This window comes from Panicum virgatum, chromosome 3N, assembly GCF_016808335.1.
Source record: "Panicum virgatum strain AP13 chromosome 3N, P.virgatum_v5, whole genome shotgun sequence".
Lineage (NCBI taxonomy): Eukaryota > Viridiplantae > Streptophyta > Magnoliopsida > Poales > Poaceae > Panicum > Panicum virgatum.
The window spans coordinates 18,856,227-18,872,566 of NC_053147.1; the positions used below are offsets into that span (position 1 = coordinate 18,856,227).

General features: G+C 49.8%; 1 pseudogene; it reads left to right on the plus strand.

The window, feature by feature from the left end:
- The first annotated feature begins 11,254 nt into the window (after positions 1-11,254).
- LOC120667634 lies at positions 11,255-15,939 on the plus strand (annotated as a pseudogene).
- The last annotated feature ends 401 nt before the right edge of the window (positions 15,940-16,340 follow it).

Here is a 16,340-nt window from a genome sequence, read left to right on the forward strand (position 1 = left end):
TCGGTGAAATTTGTACGAATAGTTGAACCTGGTAGATCTTGTTGGTACCTGCTGCTACAACTCGGTGCTAATGCAACGAGACGTCGAACGTTTGTGCATGCTGGAATTTTTCACGTGATTACTTCGGGAATTGTTTGTGGAATCTTTCTGTTTTTCAATGCTAGGTAGATTTGGATGTGCGGATGGGATGTGTCACGTCACGTGTGTCCTCTGTCATGAAAACAAAGAATCGCAGGGGTTTGCGAGCTCTTACAATTTGGATGCTGATGCTCCAGCATGACACCGGGGCTGGGAAGCTTAGCATCAGCAGCTGAACACCAGGAACAATCAAGGTTTTCCACTCTTCTGCTCCAGCAAGGCCGCAACAACCGGACACCGGGTCGCGTACTTGTGCTGCTTGCACTGGTTGGGGATGGCAGCTATGGTTCGAACCTCGCGCGTTCCTCTTCCCCCGGAGTGTGCGTAGCTGCGAACGCGAGGGTAGTGGCTGGGTGCTGTAGTGGCGTGTAATTGTCTGCAATCGCAAGAAGCGGACGCGCATGTTCTTCTAAGTGTTAGCTGTGCTGATGACGGTGATTTTGCGGAGATTGGGCCTCGTCGTTCCACTCTGCCCAGGAAAGCAAGCTCGAGGGTTTTCGGCCCAGAGTGGCAGTAGGTGTGCGTGTGTGAGAGCCCTGGCTATATGTATGCGTGGAGAGGAAGAAGATGGCATGAACAAGCTTGTAACAAACAAACGTATCTAAGTTGTCCTCTGCTGTTCCTCCGATCCCAAATTCTTCTAGCCTTTTCCCTGATCTACTTCTCCTCTACTCCGATTACTAACATAGTGGTATCAGAGCCACCGATCTGGATCCCCACGAAATCCACCACGAGCATTTCACCCGGTTCCGCAAAACTATCGGCGCTATGGAGCCCAATTTGAAGACCATTCTCGACGAGATCAAGTCCCTCTCGGTGTCCATGGCGGATCTCAAGTCGTCGGTCACCGAGCGCATCGAGGGCGTGGAGCACGCGTTCGACGATCGCTTCAAGCGCATCGAGGATGCGGCCGGCGAGTTCGGCGAGTGGAAGCCCAAGGTGGATGCCTCCATCGACGACGTTCGCTTGGAGCTCGGCGCCATCCGCAAGACCGTGAATCGAGTGGTGCTCGAGTCCAACTCCGCTTCGGCGGCGGGAATCTTCCCCGCGCCCGTGTCGGCTTCGGCTCCTTCTGCTGCCGCCATCTCCGCCGACGGCCCCGATGGGCACCGCGTCGATCACAACATCCGGGAGAATGCACACGGGTCCGTGTATACCCACTCGCATTCCCCGGGCAAGGGTATGTCGTTTGAGCCCTCTAAGCCTGTTCTTCCTGCGTTTTCCCATCAGCGGTCGACTTCCCCTGTTTCGGGCGGGTTCAATTCTGGGGGTAGTTCTTAGTTTAGTAAGATTCCCAAGTTGTAGTGTCCCTCGTTTGATGGCAAGAACCCCAAGCTATGGATCCGCCGTGCTGAGGACTATTTTGAGTTATCCCAAGTAGATTCTAAGATCTGGATTAAGTTGTCATCCATGTACTTCACTGGACCGGCTGCTCGCTGGTTACAGTCCATAGAGCCCAAACTTCCTTCCTGTTCATGGTCTAGTTTTTGTCAGTTGATCTTAGATCGTTTTGGTAAGGATCATCATGAACTGCTGATTCGTCAGTTGTCCATATCAAGCAGCTCACATCGGTAGCAGAGTATATCGAGCGTTTTTCTGGGCTGGTTGATCAGTTGGCCGCGTATGAGGCCAAATCCGATCAGCTGTACTACACCACCCGATTTGTTGATGGGCTTAAAAGTGATATTCGTTCTGTAGTAGTCATTCAGCGACCTCCCGATTTGGATACTGCTTGCATGCTCGCTCTTTTGCAGGAAGAGGTGCTGGACCGTAACAAGTCTCGTGACTTTGCTCGTGTTGATTATTCGGCACGCTCATCAGCAAAAGTGCCGCTTCCATTGCCTTTGCCTCCATTGTCGGACAAGAATCTGCCTCAGTCTGCTTCTGATGGCCTCCGTGTTCCTGATCCTTGCAGAAGCCGTGTCTCAGATGACAAGTTATCGGCTCTGCGTGCTTATCGTCGTGCTAAAGGCTTGTGTGTCAAATGTGCTGAGAAATGGAGCCGCGACCACAAGTGCCCTGAAGTTGTGCAGTTGCATGTCATCCAGGAGCTCTATGATTTGATTCCGTTCGAGGATGAACACTCTAAGGAGGATTTTTCTCAACCGGGTTCTGGGCAGTTGTTTTTGTCTCTGTCTGAAGCTGCTCTCACTGGTGTGGAGGCTCCAAGGACTATGAGATTTAAAGGGTTAATCCAGAATCAAGAGGTACTTGTGTTGATCGATTCTGGTAGTTCTCACACGTTTATTAGTGATACTGTTGCTGCTCAGCTCTCTGGTCTGTCCCCTCTGCCTCATTCTCTGAATGTATTGGTGGCCAATGGTAACAAAATGTCGTGTCAGTCTCAGTTACTTGGTGCTCAGTGGTCTTTGCAAGATTGCCATTTCACTTCTGATATGAAGGTGATTTCCTTATCTCATTATGACATTATTTTTGGAATGGATTGGTTAGAATCCTTTAGTCCGATGAAAGTGCACTGGAAGCATAAATGGATGTCTATTCCTTACCAAGGAGCTTCTGTGATTTTGCAAGGCCTAGTGCCTGAATTGCCTGAAAATTATGTAGTGGAAGTATGTGCTGTGCTTGTCACAGATTCAGTTCTTCAGGACTTACAGGTGCCTCCTGATTTGGCTGCCCTACTACACCAGTATGCTGATGTTTTTCAACCACCTAGTGGTCTGCCACCCTCTAGACACTATGATCATGAGATTCCATTAATTGATGGTGCTTCTCCGGTATCTGTTAGGCCCTACAGGTATCCTCCAGCTGTCAAGGATGAAATTGAAAGGCAAATCATTAAGATGCTTCAAGAAGGTATTATTCAGCACAGTACTAGTCCTTTTTCTTCTTCTGTTCTCCTGGTGAAAAAGAAGGATCAATTCTGGAGATTTTGTGTTGACTTCAGACATCTGAATGCCATCACATTGAAATGCATGTATCCAGTGCCTCTAATTGATGATTTTTTGGATGAACTTGGCAAGGCCAGTTGGTTTACTAGCTTGGATCTTACAGCTGGATATCACCAAGTCAGGCTGAAACCTGGTGAAGCTTATAAAACTGCATTTCAGACTCATACAGGCCATTATGAATTTAGAGTTATGGCGTTTGGGTTGTCTGGTGCTCCTGGTACCTTCCAAAAGGCAATGAATTCAACTTTAGCACCATTACTGCGAAAATATGTGTTGGTGTTTTTTTATGACATCCTCATTTATAGCAACTCTTATGCTGAGCACTTGGAACATATTCAGCAAGTCTTACAACTTTTGCAGTAGGATCAATGGAAAGTTAAGTTGTCTAAGTGTGCTTTTGCCCAGAGACAAGTCCCCTATCTTGGTCATGTCATTAGTGAACATGGAGTTGCAACTGATCCAGGTAAAGTATCAGCTATGATGAATTGGCCAGTGCCTGCAAATGTCAAGGAGTTGAGAGGGTTTCTTGGGCTAGCTGGTTATTATAGGAAATTTGTGAGGCATTTTGGGATCATTGCTAAGCCACTTACTGAGCTCCTCAAGAAAGGTGTAGTGTATGTGTGGACTTCTAAACACCAAAGGGCTTTTCAGACCTTGCAGCAAGCTCTCAGTTCTGCACCTGTTTTCGCCTTGCCTGATTTTTCAGTTCCCTTTTGTATTGAATTTGATGCAAGTGGAGTGGGAATTGGGGAAGTTCTTTTGCAGAAGGGTCATCTTCTAGCTTATATTAGCAAAGCTCTTGGTCCAAGATCTAGAGGCCTTTCTACCTATGAGAAGGAGTATCTGGCTATTCTAGAGGTTGTTCATCAGCAGAGGCATTTTTGCTAAGTTTTTCATTTATACAGATCAGAAGAGCTTAGTGCAGCTGTCTGAGCAGAGACTCCATACTCCCTAGCAACAAAAAGTGTTTGCTAAGTTGTTGGGGCTTCAGTACAAGATCATTTATGAGAAATGAGTGGATAACAGGGTGGCTGATGCGCTTTCCAGGAGGTCTGCTGTCGATTCTGAATGTCTGGTTATTTCTTCTTCTGCTCCAGTGTGGTTGGAATTGGTAACAACTTCTTATGCTCATGATGTTCTGGCCCAAAATATGATTGCTAAGTTGGTTTTGGATCCTGCATCAGTTCCTGGGGTTTCTTGGAGGGATGATATTCTTCGTTATAAGAATAGGATTTGGGTTGGTCAGGATGACAGTTTTTATTCCAAACTTGTGACAGCTATGCACTCTACAGCTTTGGGTGGCCACTCTGGTGTACCTGTCACCTACAAGCGTATGAAGCAGCTATTTGCATGGACTGGGATGAAAAAATTTGTGTAGCAGTTTGTGCAATCCTGTTTGGTCTGTCAGCAAGCAAAACCAGATCGTACTAAATTACCCGGGCTCCTCCAGCTACTCCCAGTGCCTACTTCAACTTGGCAGGTGATTTCGATGGATTTTGTTGAAGGTTTGCCTAAATCCAGTGGTTATGATTGTATCATGGTGGTGGTCGACCTTTTCTCCAAATATGCTCATTTTCTGCCTATCAAGCTTCCTTTTACAGCTCTGTCTATCGCCAAAGTGTTTCACCATCAGGTTTATCGGCTGCATGGCCTGCCCACTTCCATTGTGTCTGATCGCGACCGTGTCTTTACCAGCAAGCTGTGGCGTGAGCTGTTTCGTTTGGCCAATGTTCACTTAAGTATGAGTACCGCTTATCACCTACAATCAGATGGACAAACCGAACGTGTCAACCAGTGCCTCGAAACATTCTTGCGTTGTTTCGTTCATGCGTGCCCATCATCCTGGAGTCAGTGGATTTCTTTGGCTGAGTTCTGGTATAATACTAGTTCTCATTCTGCTACAACCAAGTCTCCCTTTCTAGTGTTGTATGGTTATGAGCCTCGGCACTTTGGTATTTCTTCAGACATGGCAATTGGTTCTGCTAGTCTCTCTGACTGGCTCTCGGAGCGTCAGTTGATGAATGATCTGGTCCATCAGCATCTGCTCCGTGCCAAGGACCGCATGAAGAAACAATCGGACAAAAATCGTTCAGAACGGGTCTTCCAAGTTGATGACTGGGTTTTTCTTAAAGCTCAATCTTATGTTCAGTCCTCATTATCTGCAAGTGCTAATCAGAAGTTGGCCTTCAAGTTTTTTGGGCCCTATCGCGTGGTTGCCAGGATTGGTTCTGTCGCATACAAGTTGCAGCTTCCTTCATCATCATCGGTTCATCCTGTCTTTCATGTGTCCCAACTGAAGAAACTAGTGGGTGATCATCATCAGGTGACATATGATCTTCCTAATGATCAGTTTCTCTGGAGTATTCCTGAGGCCATCTTGCAGCGCCGTTCTGTCATTCATGGTGTCCGACCGGTGGTGCAGCTACTCATTAAGTGGTCTCACGTTCCTGCATCATTGGCGACTTGGGAGGATGCTACAACTCTGCAGCAGCAGTTTCCGTTCACCGTTGTTTGGGGACAACCAGCACGTCAAGAGGGAGGGGGTGTTAGCTGTGCCACTCGGCCCACTCGGCCCAGGAAAGCAAGCTCGAGGGTTTTCTGCCCAGAGTGGCAGTAGGTGTGCGTGTGTGAGAGCCCTGGCTATATGTATGCGTGGAGAGGATGAAGATGGCATGAACAAGCTTGTAACAAACAAACGTATCTAAGCTGTCCTCTACTGTTCCTCCGATCCCAAATTCTTCTAGCCTTTTCCCTGATCTACTTCTCCTCTACTCCGATTGCTAACACTGAGCTTCAGATTCTTCAGAACATTTGTTACAATAATAGTGTAAACTGCATACGGAAAGATTGTCATCCTCAAACGAGACAAAAAAATGTTGTAGGATCGTTTGGCAACTCAGGAGATCTTCCTGGGATGATTTGCTATTTTGATCTTGGACTGACCCAGTTGCTGGCTCCAGTCGTGACCTCAAGACATGTAACTCCACACACTTCTTCAATTGGTTCAGAGTTCAGACTGAATCAGCTTATTCCTGCTCTTCTGTCTTGCCTGCAATGACTATTCAGGTTCAGGTTTCTTTCTTCAGCTAGAAGAGAAGCGCTCTTGCACAAGCTTCAGAGGCGAAGTCGATGGACCATCGTTGGGCAAAATCTGGCGCCATCCTGTTGCCCACCGTTGCAAATGCAAGTTGCAGATACTTGCAGCGGGGCTTGCTAGTGAAGCTGCTGACGACGCGTTCCCACCTTCATTCTGGTGGGTGAGCTTGGATGATGGAGCGCGGGTTGGAATCGCGAGGCCCTATCCCGCCAAGCAATCGCCCTCTGAACACCCAGATTCATCAAGGTTTCCACTCTTCTGCTCCTCGCAACTACTGGCCGCCGTGGGCTCGCGTGCCCGGGCGGCGCGCTTGTGCTCGCACACTGGCTGGGCATGGCGGCTATGGTTCTGTACCGCGCATTCGAGTATAGTGCCGATCCCGATGCAATGGCGCCAATGAGACGACGGCTAGAGCACAGTGTTTTGCGTGATGAGCTCGCGGCGGGGTTATGGTGGCCTCGGACGCCGCTGCACAAGGCAAGATGACGTGCAGAGGATTCAACTTGTTGGTGCGCTGGTCCTTGCGCGTTGTATCGGCTGTCGCCGCTGCCGACGCCCCGGCCAGGCATCTATGAAGAACGTGGCAACAGGACAGAGGGCATCCTCGAGCAGCGAGCGTGGCCGCCGTCGAGCTCCACCGCTCGCCATCCTGGCTGCTTGCGCCCGACATCCGCCATTCGGGGCTCCCGAGACCAGCAACGACCTCAGACTGCGACGATGTCTAATCCGGGCCGCACATGTCTGATCGAACGGCCATGAAGACACAAGGGGTGGACGGTAAATCCATAAATGTAATACCGTCCACCCCGACCCCGTCTGGCCCTCCACGAGGGAAGAAAATCCGGTGGACCCCGGACGCCTCCGTGTGCCTAAAGATGTCCAAACGTGCAGCCCGGCCCGACACTACACTAATACTATTTGACACTGACACTATTCCGCACTACATTACTCGACACTAACCCTTAGTCGTGCCGTGCCGTGTGGCACTGCGTGCTGGCCACTCGGCCCAGGCACTACACTATAGGCACTTAACCGTGCCGTGTCGTGCCGGCGGCACGGTTAGCACGCCGTGCTAGTGCCGGCCCAGGCACTACCACCACAAAAAAGGCTCAAAACACTCAAAATTCGGGTGAGCGTGAGAGGCGAGAGGTGAGCGTGAGAGGCGTCATGTGACACCTCAGGTGTCTAGTAGTTAAATTAAAGTTTAGTGTGTGAATGATGTGTTTAATTCTTGTCTGATTGCTAAAAATTTGCAGTGCAAAGTTAGGGGTATTTATGTAATTTTAGAAAATTACAAGCCCCCTTTTTGCAAATGTTTTGACTTAGGAGGTATTTTCAACTTTTTGAAGGGCTTTCTTGCAAATGTGCAATAATAGTTATTTTAGTAGCATTGTTGCATTTCAGCCCAAAAATATTATAATTTTTGCTATTAAAAGTATTTTTCCTTAATGGAATAGTGTTATTTTGAAATCATAAAAATATCTTCAAAATCTTTGATCTAGTGAAAATTTGCATAACATGAAAGTTGTAGATCTTGAAAAATGGAACAACTTTCATGTTGGGCACTTTTTCATTTGAGCCCTAATTTAGTGGGAAATTTTAGTTTACAGATAACCCCCCTAAACTTTTCTATTTTTGCAACCAAGTCCTCCAGTCCTTCTTCGACCTCCAGCCTTCCCGGAGTTCCAGCGGCGCCGCCCTGCCGCCGGTTTTCCGCCCACCGGCCGCTCTTGCCGCCGTTTAGCGCGCCGCTGAGCCTCCCTGCCTTTCCCTGGCCCCACTCCCTCCACTTACTGGCACCTCCTCTCTCTCCACGTCAAGCTACGCCGCCGAGCCGCCCTTGTTTTCCCCTTTCCGGCAAGCGCGCCGCCGCGGGAAGTCACCCCTGCCCCTGTTTGGCACCTCCACCGACTCCACGTGCCGCGCGCAAGCTCCTGCCGCCACCAGCGCCGCCCCTGCTGGCCTCCATGCCTCGCGCCACGCCGCCCCGAAGCTCCCCTGCATCGACACCCCACCGATTCTCCCTTTTCTCCTATCAAACTCGATCCCCATGCTCCTCTTGTGCTCATCCTCCTTTCTGTTGCCTATAAAAGGCCCAGACCAAGCCTCATCGCCGGCCAAAGACCGCCGCCGCCTTCCTCCAACTCCGACGAGCCCCTGCCCATCGTGGACCTGCCGCTCCAGACCCTCCCTGAACCCCACGACCTCCCAGTTAGCTTTGCCTTGCTCCCACGAAGCTCACCAGCCCCTTCTCCCCGCCAATCCCTCACCGGAGCACCGCCTCCGCCGACGCCAACTGCCGCCGACCGCCGGAGTACACGGAGCCGCCACCTCAGACCTCCTCCGACCCTCTTAACCCCCTAGAAAGCTTCACCATGGCTTCACGAAGCTTTACCCCCACCTCTCGTCGTCGATCCCTGCCGGAACATCGCCGCCGTCGAGCACACCTCCGCCGCCGTGCCCTGCTCCCTGCCGACGAGCCTCCTCCGGCTGTCCCGCGCCCCATCCAAACCTACCCAGAGGTTCGCCTCGACCTCCTCATGCTCCCTAGCCCCTCAGCCCTCGCCGCCGGTGACCCCCCTCGCCGGAGCACGGCCGGCCCCCTTCCCTGTCTCATTCTTCCTTGAGCCAGGGACCCATTTGTAAGGGTTAAAAATGTTCCAAGGTCTTTTCTATAAAAAGTTCTTTTCTTTCTCTAGTGAACATTGAAAAATCAGAAAAATGTGAAATTAATTTTGTTTTGTTCCTTGTGAGTAGCTCTACATGATGATGCTATAAGTTTAATTTGAAATTTTGTATAATTGGTTTTAAAAATAGGGTTAGGATTTGGCTTCTTTTACTTATATCTTTATTTCCAAAGCTCTATTTTGACTATGCTTTTGACCACATACTCTTTACCATGTGTCAAACTCTAAATTTCCAAAGCAAAATTTTCTTCTCTTTATATTGTTTAAAGATTTATTAAAAACCTTTCTGTAATTTATTTTGTTGAAATAAAAAACCCCTTTTTCACGTCATTTTATGGAATTTATTGTGTTCCCTTTTACTCCATAAATGACTGCCCAGTAAATGGAAAATGAAATAGTTGTTTTCTTGACTTGAGTTTTATGGGTTTTCAACTTTTTAGTGAAGGAAAGCTATACTCAAGCACTTCACTAATTTACATTTACTGCATTGCATATAAAAATAACGTCGTTAGCCGACGGAACATACGAGTTTATCCAGAAACCAGACGGGGATTTCTCCGAAGCTCAGGCCAATATTGTTGAATTAACTGAAGCCCCGAACTCTAATTCGGAAGGATCAAACTTCACTGACTTTATAGACATCACTAAAGGCAAGCCCCGGTGCATAATCCTATTATTTTATGCAACTTATTACTATTTTCTTGTGCATCTAAGTTATTAGAGTTGAATGAAAATCTAGATGCATAATCTTAGGTACCTATTGTTTGAACACTAGAAATAGAGTCCGACTAGATGCTTTGCGAATAGAACCGGTAAAAATCGGGTGATTTTCTGTCACTTACGAGATTTATAGGAGTTGATTACTTACTTTATGCAATCACTATAAGGACCATGGATGGATTGGGATATAAGTTTCATGGTGGTAATCCGTCTGTGTTGATAAAATTTGATAAGACCGCAGTGTGTGGTAGTGTTGGTTAAGCGTTTGAAAGTACTAGCCACATGCCGTAAATATAGTACGCGGTAAGCCTAGTAACTTCTCGGCTCGGCAAGTGGACATACCTCCCACTCTCTCTTAGGGATAGGATGAATAAAATGAATTAGATGGAACTTGTAGTGCTACAATACGACTATGAGGGACGAGGTGAGTGCCCTATTGTCGGGGAGAGTGGCCCTGTCCATGAATCGGAATGTGAAGCCAACGGTTACTTGGGAGTGACCCAATGGTGCTCCAAGCGTGTGTGTTAGGTTTACCTTGCAAGGATGAAATTCGGTTCGAACTGTTCTGCCGCTCACGGATATTGAGACTGCTTAATCTCTTTTCCACATAGAGTAAGAAGTGAAACAAGGATGATTCTCAATTTTGTTGGATGCAAATAATTCTTCTCTACCATACTTGTATAGATAGGTGCAAACCTAGAATGGTTAATGAAACTAGAACCTGAAAGCTAGAACTTGAAATTAAGGACATACTCTTTGTAGCTTTTCATCAAAAGAAACCCCAGAACCTTCACAAACTTTGCATGTCTAGTTAAAGGGATGTTTTATACCCTTAGCCGGGTTAGCCTTGTTGAGTATTAGTATACTCAGGCTTGCTTGTGGCCTTGTTTTCAGGAATAACTTTGGAAGATCCAAACACTAGTTTAACTTGGCCTAGTGTTTTACCTCCTGGCTAGTATTTGGAATGGGATCCATCTTCAACCAGCTATAACTTGGCTGAATGATGTCATGCTTGGGCTTACCATGACATCAACCCTATGATGTTTGGTATAAACGTGTGTTCTTTCCGCTGCAGAACTCCTCTTTTATACTTAGTTGCTGTAGAACTTTTTCTAACTTTCTTTTTAGTTAAGCTAGAATTTCAACTTTCTAGCTTCACTTTGATGTAAATTATACCCTTACTTATGTGATGTAAAATATTGTGAAATTATTGTACCTCTGATTCGCCTTCGTGCGGGATGTATACTTGTGTTACGATCCGATATTCCAGTGGTTTTATCTGGATTTTTACCCGACAGACCGGTGATTATACCAGCCGAGGTGCAATTAGGTGTTTAGTGCACTTAATCTGGTGTAATTCAGACTGATTCTGCCACACGTCATTCGTGACATATATACGTCGGTCGCTGTAATGGGTCTTAAGTGGGCTCCCGGTCCAGTAAACCTGTAAGGCTAACGACTAGTAGATCAGTTCTAATGGCTAATATCAAATATGTACCATGCTAGATCCGTGCCAACCCATTATTCGTATCGTGTCCGTGCCGGCACTGTGTGCTGGGGGTTCGGCCCACACACTACACTGTACCATGTTCGTGCTATGACTGACACTAAACCTATCGTGACGTGCCGTGTCGTGTTCGTACAGTGTTTTTTAATGTCGTGCCCCGTGCCGCAGCATCGTGCCGGCCCATTTAGACATCTATACGTGCGCCCCCACCGGCACCCGGATGCTCACCACCTCTGTATCTAGCATCCGATGACTGCTGCAGATCTGCATCTATTCCCACGCGATGCAATCATTGCTCAATTCCGTCCTCCGCTTCGTCCAGCCCTTCGCTCGCTCCATTATTCCCCTCAAAGCAAGAACTTGTGCCACTCACTCTGCTACCGTGCTACGTACAGCCAACAGCTAGCCACACAACCAAGAGAAGCCATGAAGAAGACGGTCGTCCTGTACCCGGGCCTCTCCATCAGCCACTTCGTCGCCATGGTGCAGCTCGCCGACGCCCTCCTGGCAGAGGGCTACGCCGTGATCGTCGCGTACATCGACCCCACCCTCACGGGAGACATCGCCTTGCCCGCCGTCGTCGACCGCCTCGTCGCCTCCAAGCCGTCCGTGGCCTTCCACAGGCTCCCTCGCATCCAGGACGCCCGCGCCTTCGCCCACGGCGCCAATTTCATCGCCAGCTACAGCGATTTCATGGGAAGGTTCGACGAGCACCTCCGCGACTTCCTCCTGTCCATGCCGCCCAGCAGCGTCCACGCCCTGGTCGTGAACATGATGTCCTTCGGGGTCCTCGGCGGCGTCGCCGACGAGCTCGGGATCCCGGGGTACACCTTTTTCCCCTCCAACGCCTCCGCGCTCGCCACGTCCGTCCAGGTCTCGGCGATCCGTGCGGAAGGCTGGCCGAGTCTCCGAGAGCTGGGAGATGCGCCTCTCCACTTCCGTGGTGTCCCGCCCGTGCTGACTTCCCATCTCACCGCCGAAGTGCTCGAGGATCCAGGGAGCGAGGCGTACGGGGCGATGGCGAGCATGTTCGGCAGGATACAAGAATCCCAAGGAATTCTAGCAAACACGTTTGGGTCGCTCGAGCCCCGTGCGGTGGGAGCTCTTGGCGACCTACGGTTTTCCCCCAAAATGCCCCCGCTGTACTGCGTCGGGCCACTGGTCGCCGGGTCCAGCGAGGCGAAAGAAGAGGAAAAGCATGAGTGCCTGACATGGCTCGACGAGCAACCGGAGCGCAGCGTGGTGTTCCTCTGTTTCGGAGGCACTGGCTACGGCAGCCACTCGGCGGAGCAGCTGAAGGAGATGGCCATTGGCCTCGAGAAGTCCGGGCACCGGTTCCTATGGGTGGTGCGAGGCCCTACCCCCCAATGGCGACCCGGACCAGCCGTTGGACCCTCGCGCCGACCCAGACCTCGACGCCCTTCTGCCCGAGGGGTTCCTGGCGAGGACCCGTAGCCGCGGCCTCGTCGCCAAGCTGTGGGTGCCGCAGGTGGAGGTGCTCCGCCACGCGGCGACAGGGGATCACCGCCTGTGATGAGTGAATTGTCAACTGTGCGGTGTGATCGTGTGCTTGGTCTTTGGATTGCAGGTACACGGGCATCGAGTGTCGACGGGGAGCTGCCGTGGAGGTGCTGTGGCCGATGGACCGTGCGGTGGACGGCGGTGAAGGGCAGTCAGGACCGGAGCTCAGACCGGGCGGCAGCTCTGGCGTCCACTCCTGGATCGAGGGCGCAAGCGACGACGGAAGGCGGGTTTCTTGGTTTGCGTCACAAAACCAAGGAGGCGGACGGCGGTTGAAGACACCAAGTCGTGGAGGCACGGAAGTCGGTCTCGGGACTGATGGAGGCGACGGGCGTCGACGGCGTCTAGGGCTTCGCTGCGGGCGAGGAGGTGACGGGCGTCGGGCGGCGTCTAGGGCCGTCAGAAGGCCGAGGCGGGAACGGCGTCTAGGGCCACGGCGTGGAGGCGGGAATCTTCCCGCGCGTGAGGTTTTGGCGGTTTTCTCAAAACCGGCCACCTACCCGGGTTTCGCGGACCCTCCAAAACCGCGGACTGGATCTTCATCAAGACGGCGGCATCGTGGAGAAGACTTCGTTTCGAAGAAAGAACCTCGGCCGTCGGATGAGATCGTGTACAGGGGGTGCTGCAGGCCAACCGGTCTGACCGGTCCCTGGCACCGGTCTGACCGGTCTAACCAACCGGTCTGACCGGTCTATCGTACCGGTCTGACCGGTCCCGAGGGTATAAATACCCCTTCATTTGTGTTAGGTTAATTGCGGCTTTTGTAATCTGTTCGTGGACTCCTCTGTTCTCCAGGCCGCCGCCCCTGTGTCTCCCTCCCTCTGTTCTTCTCTTTAGAGTAGGATTTAATTATGGATTTGTGAGACTTTGTATTGAATTTGATTGAGAAAGGAGACCCCATCCTCCTTGTGCCCTCTGGGCTTTTGAATCAATCCAATTCCGTCCCTCTTGTGCTTTTTGTAATGGATTTTCGTTTCGATTTTGATGCACTTGATTGCGACGGTTCGTAGAGCTCTTTGGAGTGATTCCCGTGCTTCTAGCTTCGTGCCAAACCCTCTAGAATCACGAGCTCTTCAGAATTGAAGTTCTTGAGCTTTTGAGAAAACCCCAATCCTTCTTGATCTCTCCTCGAATTCTCAAGATTTGTTGATCTTTAGGACGAGATCTCTTAGGGATATGTTCACGGGGTAGGGGCGAGGCTATCCCCCAAGTTTCATCGATTTTCGTGGTCGTTTGGTTGAGATTCATCGTTTGAATCCAAGTTTTCGGGGGTTTTCTGGGTGCCACCGGTCAGACCGGTAGGCAAGACCGGTCAGACCGATCTGCTAGTTTCTGAACAGCCGAGACCGGTCAGACCGGTCCAGTGCACCGGTCAGACCGGTCCAGGCAGATCAGGTCGGCTGTTTTCCCGAGTCGCTTCCGAATTGCTTCGAGTTTTCGCTCGCTCGTTCGAGGCCTTTTGTGTTGGTTTAGCTTTTCAATAGCTATTCCAAACTTTGGTCAGAACGCTTGAGGGTGTTGGCGCTCCTTAAGTACCCATTTTATCCTTTGTTTATCCTTAATAATGGCATGAATTTGATATCAAAATCACTAACCGTCCTAACCCCGGCCTAATTATTGGTCATTTTCACACTTGCACATATATTTTGGAGGAACTTCGTTTTTGCAGGTTTTTGGCCTATTTTAGAGCATGAAATGACGAGGCCCGTGATCGAGCGCTAACACGGAGAAAGATGAGGGCCAAAGCCCAAAGGGAGGACCAAAGCCCATGTTGATTCGAAGCCCATTCACGCACATCCATCCTCCAAGAGAGCCCAAAGGACCGAGCCCACGAAGATGAGATCAAGATACTTCGAGATTAAGAAAAGCAAATGAAGATTTAAGGAAGGATTCCCTATCCTATCCTTTCCTCGAAGATATCTCCAAGATAACAACGTCCAAAGGGGTGCAATCGTGAAGGACAGAAACTCTAGAAGATGCGAGGAGTCTACACGCCAAAGATGAGACCGAGGCGAGCCCAAAAAGGGGTAGGCCGGCCGGCCCAGCCCTTTTCTGAGGCGGTTCGGCCTCCCCTTCGACTGGTGGCTTCCTCGGCTTATAAATAGCTCGCACCTTATTCAACTCGAAGCATCCATCCACCGAGAACTCGACGAAAACCTAGGGTCAAGACCGGAGGGAGATGACGGCCGCCGCAAGTCTTCGAAGTTGTCTAGGAGATGGCTTAGGCCGACCCTAGCCGCCGTGGCCTCCCTGCGTGGTTGTGCCATGGCGGAGTTCAAGAGCTAGTTGGATTCATCGATGGTGTGCACATGGCGGTGATGATCCAAACGAATCTATTATGTGAGTAATGATAATCAAGTCTTCCGAATCTATTAGCGATCATGTTCTCCTCTTTCGATTTCGTTCTTTTCTTTGGGTTTGCTTCATCCTAGATCTATTATCGAGATAGATCGCTTAGCATGATCTTGTAGTCATGGTGGCTAGAGGTTCATGGTGGAACTACCAAAGGGGGTTCGACTTGCTTCAGGGTATTTCGTTCAAAAGGGGGGCGTCGTGACAGGCCGTCTCCACAGAGTAGGCGGAGTATCGAGGGATCGGATTGGAGATTTTGAGTTTAAAGATGCTTTTGATTGAGATGCATGATTTGTTTGCTCGTTAGCTTGAACTACAACTAGATGACGATAGGCCTAGTCATATCTTTGGTTTTGCTATGATTAAGCTTATGTTTATGGATGAGATCAACCTTTACATATCACTCATATCTATTAAAGGTTTACCCTTTATATGCAATCAATGCTTCATGTTAGGATAGATCCATTAGATTAGATGGAAAACCTTAGGTAGTTCTTTGTCGATCCACGGATTGATAAACCTTGGGGGGAATACTCTAAGGGAAAAGCTACACGAACCGTGCGCTTGCGGTATATAAATCGGGGCGCTAAGGAGCGTCAACAGAGGGCTTGGTTGATTTTCGGGATATAGGCCGACGATTCAAATTTTGAAGAAATTTTGATCGGCTCCCATTCACCCCCCCCCCTCTGGTCGCCGGCTTCGGTTCCTCACGTGCTGATGCTTTGCTGGCCGCTGTATGCGGAGCAGAAGATGAACAAGACGTTCATGGTGGAGGAGTACGGGGTCGGCGGGGAGGTGCTCGGGTGGCAGCAGGGGATGGTGAAGGCCGGAGAGCTGGGGGCCAAAGTGAGGCTGGTGATGTAGGGCGAGGAAGGCGAGCGGCTCAGGGCACGGGTCGCCGAGCACAGGGAAGCCGCGGCGATGGCCTGGAAGAAGGACGGCGGCTCGTCGCGCGCCGCGTTTGGCCAGTTCCTGTCGGACCCATGGCCGCGTTTGGTTTACCCGTGAAAAAGTTTTGATGAAAACTTTTTGGTACTTTGACCATCAATTAAGGGTATTAAATATAGTCTAATTATAAAATTACTTTCACAACTATGGTACTGTAACAGTTACTCTAACTAATGAGGTCTTTGACCGTACAATTAGTGAATAATTGAGCGCGGTCACTGTAACATCACTGTAGCTAATCAAGACGGAACTTGAGTCATTAGATTCGTCTCGAAAAGTTACACTCATCCCTGAAAAGGTTTTGCAAATAGACTTCATTTAGTACTCCATGCGGATATTCGTCTTTTTGTGAAATTGTGATGTGATAGGTAACCAAACATGGCTATGCCCTTGAGTCCATGACGCAGTGGGTCTGTGTCTGTCAGGACGCTTCCGAGGGTGTGTTTAGATCCTTAAGGTGG